The sequence below is a fragment of the Bubalus kerabau genome, chromosome 2, assembly GCF_029407905.1.
Source record: "Bubalus kerabau isolate K-KA32 ecotype Philippines breed swamp buffalo chromosome 2, PCC_UOA_SB_1v2, whole genome shotgun sequence".
In the NCBI taxonomy this organism is placed as follows: domain Eukaryota; kingdom Metazoa; phylum Chordata; class Mammalia; order Artiodactyla; family Bovidae; genus Bubalus; species Bubalus kerabau.
This window is the reverse complement of record NC_073625.1, coordinates 135,082,606-135,092,731: the sequence shown is the minus strand read 5'-3', so window position 1 is coordinate 135,092,731 and position 10,126 is coordinate 135,082,606. Positions and strand designations below refer to the sequence as shown.

The 10,126-nt window shown below is 38.2% G+C and overlaps 1 pseudogene; it reads left to right on the top strand.

The window, feature by feature from the left end:
• Window positions 1-3,541: 3,541 nt before the first annotated feature.
• On the top strand, window positions 3,542-4,359 carry LOC129644913 (basic immunoglobulin-like variable motif-containing protein; annotated as a pseudogene).
• The last annotated feature ends 5,767 nt before the right edge of the window (window positions 4,360-10,126 follow it).

The following is a 10,126-nucleotide window of genomic DNA, read 5'->3' as shown; positions in this document are numbered from 1 at the left end:
TTATCTAACACCTTCGGAAGATGGCGCCAAACCTTAAAATAATTACTCTTAGAGAATATAAGTCTTTGTCAAGAGTCATAAAATGTTAATAGGTCTTCTGGCCAGAAGATGATGTAAATCACCTAAACCATTTGTATATGATAAATTTGCAGGAAAGAAACCCTAGTTTTTGATAAGGATCAAAGACTGCTGACTTTGCATCCCCTATTATCCTCTATGTGTAACTTAGGGTATATAAGCCCCTGTTGAAAACAAAGCTAAGGGCCTTGCTCGCCAAAGCTTGGTCTCCTCGTGTCATTTTTCTCCTCAATTTCCAGCTGAGTCTCCATCTGGAGCGCAGAAATCCTCTGCGACCATTTATTTGCCTGGGCTTCTAAGACCCACTCGAGAAGGTGTCTAAGGTGGGGCACCTTCCACTATTCAAGAGGGCGCCTGCGGCCTCTGTGGTCAGAGCTAACCTGGTGTCACAGGTTATATTGATTTTCCGCGTAAACCAAGCTACTCAGCCTCTTTTCTCCACTTAATTTTCCTACTGAGCTATCCTCATTCTATTACTCTTTATATCTTTGATAAATATTTAAATAAATAGGTCACCGAAGCCGTCTCTCCTTCGAATACCCTGGATCAGCCGGGGCTGGACCCTGGCAGAAAACCAACTGTTTGCCTGACAGAAAGGAGGACTCTTCATAAATGAATAAGTAAACAAATGGAAAAAATAAGAATGGATGAATGCATGAAGATGAATATATTTTCAAGTTCAATTAGATATTAAATATAGTAGTCATTAAAAATAATGAATTTTTTTGAAATTAGAAAGAGAAATAATAATTAAAAAAAACCTGTTTCTCTGATAAAAGTCCCTAAACAAGAACCAAAACATAGTTGGGAATACACAGATGGTACAGGGTATTAATGAAGTATACAAATAAATAGAGCAAAGAAAAGAACTGATTTAAATATAAGGAGAGATTAACTGGCCATTACACAAAATAAAGGACCTCGAGTTTGTAATCAACCCAAATCTATTTTCTTCTATTTAAATTCCAAACTAATTGAGAGTTAGGACTTCTGATGCAGTAATTGATGAACACAGATCAAAAGGAGTTATAAGTAAAGGGACAGTTCTAAGAACCCAAAATGACAGCTGAATATGACAGAAATGCCAAAAGAAAAAGATCAAATTTCTTGCATCTCTAAACACTTAAATGGCTGACTGTTTCTTTCTCAGCATGAGATGTTTAGATGTCTGAGAATTTATTACACAGATAGAAACAAAATCCTTTTTTTTCAGTTGGCATTAAGCAAGGGAGAGTCTCTCATATAGAGCCAATTCTAACTTTTTAATCTCAAGGCAATGAGTCTTAATTATTCCCTGTAAATTAATTATTTGAGAAAAAATAGCAGGCACTAGAGTGGGCCACAGTCACGAGACACTGGGAAGAGTTGATGGGCAGCTGGCCTATTACCAGTGAAGGAGGAAAGCTTTTGGCCTGAGTCCTTAAATTTTATCCAACTCACTTATTAGATCCTGTTTAAAAAAAATCAGAGAAGCATGGAAATTATGTAGTATAGCCAAAGGAAATATTTATGATAAAGTAAAATTTCAAAACTAGTATATACACTATGATGACAAGCATTCAAGGATATCATAAATGTGAAAAAAAAGACTAGAAGGAATTACAGAAAACTTTTTAACAAATGGACTGGGTTAGTGGGATTATGCAACTTTTTTCCTTTGCAGTACTTACCCAACTTTTTTGATGATGTAATGTCATTATTAAAGTCTTTAAATTTAATGAAAAAAAATCATTTTAAGATTATTTAGATTGAAGGAGGCTATTTATTGTTCATTAAAAAAATACCAGTATGCAACTTGAATTTTCCCCAAAAGGTTTGCTTTTTAAAACAGTTAGACAAAACTAACAAGTACATGTTTCCAATCAACAAATGACAGGACCTTGACTTGCTATCTATAATATTATTCACATTGTTTAAAATAAAAAATTAGTCAGAGTGATAGTTATTTTGTTTTAGTTTTTTATTTTGTCTTACTGAAAAGCTAGAGATGCTAGACAAACTGGTAGACACCATAATTTCTTAGCTATATAGAGGTATTAAAAGTCATAAAATAATAGCAAGCAAATTGCTAAGCCTTGCAGTACCACTAGAGAATAACACAGTAGCAAAGCTTCTTTTGGGCTCCCCAGGTGGCTCAGCAGTAAACAATCTGCCTGCCAATGCTGAGATGTGAGTTTGATCCCCAGGTCTGGAACATACCCTGGGCAAGGAAATGGCAACCTACTCCAGTATTCTTGCTTGGAAAATTCCATGGACAGAGAAGCCTGGAGGGTTACAGTCCATGGGGCAAAGAGTCAGACATGACTTAGTGACTAAACAACAACAATACAAAAAGTTTCTTTCACAGACTCTTTATCTATAAATTCCCATAGATCTGAGAACCAGGGCAACTATATCCATCACCAACAGATGCCTATGAAGTTGTGCCTAATCATTTTCATCTGTGTATTTATCTAATGGCCTGTATACTTGCTGTGTTTGTGTTTATTTTGGGTGGTGTGTTACAAACATCATTAGCTTTCTTATAAGGTACACTACCATACCGTTCATAAAATAAATAAGCTACAAAGATACATTGTGCAGCACAAGAAATATAGCCAGTATTTTATAACTATGAAGGCAGCCTATAAAGTTTTGAATCACTATGATGTATACTTGAAACTAGCATAATATTGTAAATCGACTATACATCAGTTTTTAAAAGGTGGTAAAAATACTGTAAGTTGTAGGAGGTGGTACTGATGGTGTTGTTACAATTTAGTAAATGGATTTGTGAATAGCCTTTCAGATAACCATCTATTAATAATAGAAAGACCCAATTAGATAGTATAGTTACTCAATGAAAAAAGGAGTTAGAGAAAAGTAAGCTATGGCCTGGGAAAAACAGGAGATATGAGGGACAGAAAATAAGCTGGGGGAGTTAAACTCACACATGTAGGATAATGACAGAGGAACAGTAAAATCAGGGGGAGACCTATCTGAAAGTGCATCGAGCTTTGTCATTAACTCCAAGCATCGTATTTATAGGAGGACTGGTGATATGGAGAAATGGAGCATTTTTAAGGACAAACAGAAGTTTGTTTAAAGTCACACTGAATTTTTCAGTTTTGAAGAAATTTCCAGAGAAGCTTTCTTGCAGGTTGTTTGAACTAAAGGGCTGGAGCTTGATGGAGAGATTTGGCAAAAGATCAGGATTTAAGAGCAACTGATAATAGATGAAGATTTAAAACAAAAATAGAGGACAGCAGCTTCTACAAAGTAAAGTTTTAGAACAGAAGGTCAAGGGATAAAATTGGAATCTTCTGATTGTTGACAGACTGGAGGAGAATGAGGAGCTAGAGATAGTGGAAAGGAGTAAAAGAAAAAGGGAGGAGTAGGGTAAAAGGGAGTTTGGGAAGGACTGAATCTGTCAACAGAACAATAGCACTGAGCTATCAAGGAATATACAGCACAAGAATTATACAGCACAATGGGAGCTGGAAATCTTCCAGCCATCACCCAAGAAGAAGCTTCACGTATTTTGCGCTTTCAACCTCCATTTGAGGATATTAGGTTTGGCCCCTTCACTGGAAATTCGATGCTTATGAGGTGGTTTAGACAAATTAATGACCACTTCCACGTTGTTCTATATAAGCCTCATGGGAAGAATAAAACAGCTGGAGAAACTGCTTCCGGGGCCTTGTCAAAGTTAACTCATGGATTGAAAGATGAATCATTAGTTTATATCTATCATTGCCAAAATCATTATTTTTGTCCAATTGGCTCTGAAACAACCCCTGTTAAGGTGAATAAAGCATTTAGCAGGGGTCCCCTCATAACACAGGAAGCAGAATATTGTATCTTAATTGGGGAATCAAGCAGAAAAATTCTGCTATTCACTGTAGAAATGAGCAGATATTATTACTGATCTAAACACTCAAAATCCAGAATGTTTATATATCTGGCCCCTAGAGAGGGGGCTGCAGTATCAAAAGACAAAGAAGGTTGGAAGAAATTTGCATTGCATCCTAGCATTCCAGAGACTTGGCTGGCAAAGATTTGGCCTTTGGAACTTTCCATTTGGAACCATTAGACAGGAATCACAGCCTCTAACACATGCCCAGGGAATTGCCAAATCTGAGAGTGAAGACAACATCTCCAAGAAGCAGCATGGGCGCCTGGGCCAGTCTTTCAGTGCTAGTTTCCATCAGGACTCAACATGGAAAAAGATGTCCAGTATCCACAAGAGAAGGAACAGTGGCTACCTACCATGGTTACAGTGATTATGGTGGGAATGATTGACGACGCTGGGTACCTACAATAGGTGTCGCACACACAGCTGGTCTGTGCAGGACTGCATTAAGGCAGTATGAGATTTTAAGTCTACGTTAAATAGGAACAGATCTTGTGGTACAAAGCATAACCTTGTAGATCCTCCAGTAAATAAGCTTGTGTATGATTGTGCTGTACTGTGCTTAGTTGCTCAGTCATGTCTGACTCTTCGCGACCCCATGGACTGTAGCTCATCAGGCTTCTCTGTCCATGGGGATCCTCCAGGCAAGAATACTGGAGTGGGTTGCCATGCCCTCCTGCAGGGGATCTTCCCAACCCAGGGATCGAACCCAGGTCTCCTGCATTGCAGGCAGATTCTTTACCATCTGAGCCACTAGGGTGATTTCAGACATATAAACAAATAAGCACAGATATTTTTGTCCTTTTAAAATTAAGAATATTAAATTTTCTGGACAGTTTTGCAAAGTCCAATAAAATTACATATAAACAAATCAGACACAGTTTCACTCAATGCCATCACGATTTGAAATACTTAAGCATGAAGTGTTTTCTTATGACTAGACCCTCAGATATTTGTTGGCGTTCTATTCCTAAGCTCAAAATTTAAGGTACTAACTCTTTGCCCTTAAAAAAAAAAATTGGAGCTGTTGACTTCTAGCTATTCTCTTGTGGTTAAAGCCCGTTTAAAACAATTTAGTGAGTCTAGAAATTCTTTTTACTTGTAATAGTATCTTGCCTGCCTCATATTTTTCCTTATTAACTTTCTCAGGATTCTCAGTAAAGAGGCAAAAGAGAAAAGACTCCAGGCACTGACCTTTTCTGCTGGTGCAGATGGATGACTTAGTGCATCACCTCAGGTGTTCTGGACCTTCTTGGTATGTTGTTATTATATATTGATGAGAAGACTTGACTTCTGTAAGTCTACAATAAACCTTGGTTTAGGGATAGAGTAAACAAACAAGTGGGCTTCCCTGGTGGCCCAGTGATAAAGAACCAACCTGTCAATGCAAGAGACGTGGGTTTGATCCCTGGGTTGGGAAGATCCCCTGGAGAAGGAAATGGCAACCCACTCCAGTATTCTTGCCTGGGAAATCCCATGGACAGAGGAGGCTGGCAGGCTACAGTCATTGGGATCGCAAAGAGTTGGACACAACTTAGCCATTAAAACAACAAAAACAACATCAAGGAATAAGGGGCTTCCCTGATGACTCAGCAGGTAAAGAATCTGCCTGCAATGCAGGAGACACAGGAAACATAGATTCGATCCTGGGTCAGAAGATCCCCTGGAGGAGGGAATGGCAACCCACTCCAGCATTTTTGCCTATAGAATCCTATGGACAGAGGAGCCTGGTGGGCTAGAGTCCATAGGGTCGCAAAGAGTCAGACTTGACTGAAGTGACTTAGCACACATGCACGTAAGGAATTCAGTATGGCTGCAGCATAAAGTATGTGTCAGAAAATGTATTCAGCAAAGAAAGCAAATGCCACCTTCCTTAAAAAGGATTCTAGGTTAATGGCAGGAATAACTTTTGTTACTCACCCTAGTAATAGCTTCTGTGAGAGCTACATCACTTTATATGCTTCAAGACATGGTCCTGGATTCCTCTGCAGGCACCCCTCCCCCTCCACTGCACATGCTTGATGTGTATTGACAAAATCTAAGTAGAACTGAATCTTGTTACAGCTGGCTGGGTATAAAGTGCTTTCTATTATGCAAACTTCTCCCTGCCAGTGTTTACCCACCCAACATAAATTGAAGAGCTAGTTAAGCACTTATGTAACAAACAGGAGGAGTCAACCAATGCAATTCTGAATCTCTTTTTTAAAATATTTTTTAAACTAAAGGATAGCCTTATTATAATTGTTTGGAGAAGTGTTCTCCAGCTTACACCTTCCTTTTAAATATATAATAAAGTGCCAAAGAGTCTTCTTTTGCAGACAAAATCAATGCTCCTAGCTATAAGATATGAAAGGTAAAGTTATTTTATTTTCTGTGAATACATTTGAAAGTACTGATACTTGCTGGAAATATTTGTTTACCAGGTCTCTTGCCAATTCATGTATATATTCATTCAACAACATTTTACTATATGTTATACCACTTAAGTACCAGGAACCATGCAATGTATCTGACATAACAGGCAGTGAAAACATAAACAATCCTTAATCATGTTGAGCTCAAAGTTAAATAACACAAATAAATCTATAAACACTGAAGTTTTTTGTAGAAAAGGAAAATGTGAATTTTTGAGAGCATAACACATATATTTTAAAAATTAGCCTGATTTGGAGATTGGTAAAAGCTTTCCTTAAAAATTAGATTTAAGTTATAATCTAAACATCAAGTAAGCATTAAGTTGAAGGAGAAATAAGACTCTTCCAGACCAAGTCTACTGGGAATTTGCTAAGACAGATTCCAGGTGCTCTCACCACACACAAAAACAGATAACTATGTGAGGAACGAGATATTAATTAGCAATCATTTCACTGGGTGCTCAGGTGCTTCAGCACTGACTCTTTGCAATCCTAGGGACTGCAGTCCACTAGGCTCCTCTGTGCATGGGATTCTCCAGGCAAGAATACCGGAGAGGGTTGCCATGCCCTCCTCCAGTCTTCCCAACCCAGGGATCAAACCCATGTCTCCTGTATTGCAGGCAGATTATTAGTGTTGAACCACCAGGGGAGCCCAATCATTTCATTATGTAAATGTAAATCAAACCATCATGATGTACACCTTATGTGTATACAGTTTTCATTTTAAAAAGATTAAGAGGGGAGATGCTGTGGCTACAGGAAACTGGCAATGTTATCTTTACGTACCTATCCTCATCATATGCCCTTGTAATTGGAGTGCAGAATGATGTGGTGGAGCTCCCTGTGGTCTTCTAAGAATGATATAAATCAGAGATCATAGGATAAATAGGCTTCACCTTGAGAAAGGAGTCAGATTACTTCCTGCCAGTAGATCAAGGGAGAGCTATCTTTCTTTAAGGAATTCTATAAGGGGCCCTCTACCAATTCTGTTTCCTTGAAGTCTTCATTCTCAGAAAAGAAATGGATCTAGCAAAAGTCTCCCACCAGGACACAGAGAGCAGGAAGATTTCCTTGGCAGTTTCCAAAAAGGAAGATGTTAGTATGAGACCACATCAAGTGATTGGTTTTAAACATCTAAAAAAAAAAAAAAAAAACCTTGTCCTAGACTAAATAAAAATGAGGCAGCATAAGGCAGTAAAACTACTTAACTTTCTCAGGTTTATGAATGAAGATTCAGAGCTAAAGAAGCAATGAATAGCCACAAAGATGTCGTCTAGGCCTTTTTATGCCAGGAGAACTCAAGCACAAGGAAACATATTATCCTTTCCTTCAGAGAGTGACAGAGAATGATATTTTTTGACTGCCTATTGAATTTATTTCATTTTCTTAATGTAGCATATCTCAGTACATGATTTCACATTTGTTTATGCTCATGTAGCCAACTGTGCATTTTTACAGAAAGAGATCCGAGCTTTGAAAAAGAAGCAACATTTTTCACCAAAATGTAAATTCCTGAACAGATCGCTCTTCCCTGAAATATAAAATGTGAATAACAATTTTTCTTTTAACATTTTGTAAAAGCCTTGTAATGGTTATCTCTCGAGCAGCTAAACTCAAACGAGGTTCTCTCTACAGATCAAATCACTTCAATGAGCCAAGCAGGGGAACAGAAATGTCAGTAATTGCTATCCTTCTATCTGAAGTCCTGTCTTTATGAGTTAAAAAAAAAAAAAATCAAACTAGTCTCCAAAATCTCATCAAAGAAAATCAATCAAATGTGATAGCCAAAATGGTATCACAGATCTGTTTTCATTTTTGATTAAAGTTTACATAAAGCTATTCAGAATCCAGACTTAGTGCTATCTAAAATTTTAAATCACCCAAATGCTGTTGTGTGCTAAGAGTGTGCTTACACACAGATGGACAGTCCAAAAGAGCCATATTCCCTCTGACAACTGGTTCAGTGAATTCTTGAATGATTGCAAAGAAGAATTTATGTTGCTGTCCCTGTGGCCCAAACCTCTACTGTGTGAGCACCCCATGGATTTGTAGCAATCAACTCACCAAGTAGACCCCTGTAAAGCATTCTATAAGTTCTCAGAGTTTTCTTCTCCCTCACAGTTTTTTCCACTATTATTGATAGGAGAGTTTTTCCCTCATTAATAGCTCACATTCAATTCTCATGCTCCTTTTGGTAAAGATTCTCTTGCATCAAGGCTGTTAGAAGGCGTGGTACACTTTCAGGCAATGCCTGCTTCATTCCCTGTGAGCATCAAACAACTGTCATTCTGCTAAATGAGTTGTCATTAGCAGGCAGAACTGTCTGGAGCCACACAGAAAGAAATCTAACTGAAGTAATGACTGTTGCAGGGGCCCTGATAGAGTTTAGAGGCTAGGGGTCCCCTTCCCCCACTTCCCAGTACCTTAAGCAGTCTTTCTAGAATGGGGATGTTTGTCCTGGGACTGGTGACCTCAAATTACCTCTGAAATGTGGCACAGTACTTCACCTCTAGCCTGAATATTCCCTCCTCTCAGCCAGCATAATTGGCAGGCACCTCATACACTGCCAAGCATGTACCAGAGTTGGGAATGATGAATAAGTTAGGATGACTTGCAAATATAAATTAGTAATGCTATCCTTAATTCACTTTAGAATTTCTGTGGGAAATTATGGCCTCAGCTTCCTTGGTCTTCTTTTATAGTTTTATTATGGCAATTTCAATATTAACCCCCAATTCAGACTTTATCGTACTAATGAATATTCAACCCCCCACCTGTCTCTCTTTCTTTCATATAAATGGTACATTTTCATATGCCCATATTTCACTTTCTCATGCCAAAATATGTATTTTGTGGTTTATTGCTTTTCTATTGAACTCCTAAATTTGGACAAAATTAAAAAATAATCATATTTGTGAAGTAATTGAACTTTCCTAGAGATGAAAAAGTTATCACACATTGATTCAAAAAAGAATTAATTATTAATAGATCCCTCTGAGAACAGTTGTTCCCCAGATGAAGTCTCTCACTACTTAGAGGCTCACAAAGATATTAATGGAAATCTTCAAGTTACTTTAAATATTTCAAAAGTTAGTACTTATGTACTTCCCCAAAACAAGACTGCCTATAATGGACTAACTAAAATGTCAAGTTTCTTTCTTTGGGCTGGAGTTATATCATTCCTTCAAAATTCCCAAGGTGATCTCAGCAATTTTACCATTCCCCCCATGGGTATATTATTATACATAATATCTGCTGATATGCTATTGTTGTTGTCCTTTAGTCGCTAAGTCGTGTCCGGTTCTTTTGTGACCCCATGGACCATAGCCTGCCAAGCTCCTCTGTCTATGGGATTTCCCAGGCAAGAATATTGGAGTGTGAGCCATTTCCTTCCCCAGGGGATCTTCCTGACCCAGGGATTGAACCTGCGTCTCCTGCTTGGCTGGTGGATTCTTTACCCCTGGAGCCGCTTGGGAAGCCCACTGATATGCTCTATATCATAACTAAATGAATCCTTGATTACAGCTATGTGCATTAATTTTCACATAATACCTAATAACTTCATTACATAGCATAGTCAGGATAAGAACATTAACCTTGAATATAGAGGAATTTGTGAAAAAACAAAGTTTGCAATCCCTTTACAAGAGTCATTAGCCAGTTAGTGAAGAGCAGAGAGCAGCAGTGCTGTCTGGAGATGAGGAGCTGGGCTGTCACCCAGGCTCCCCTACCAACCCCTTCA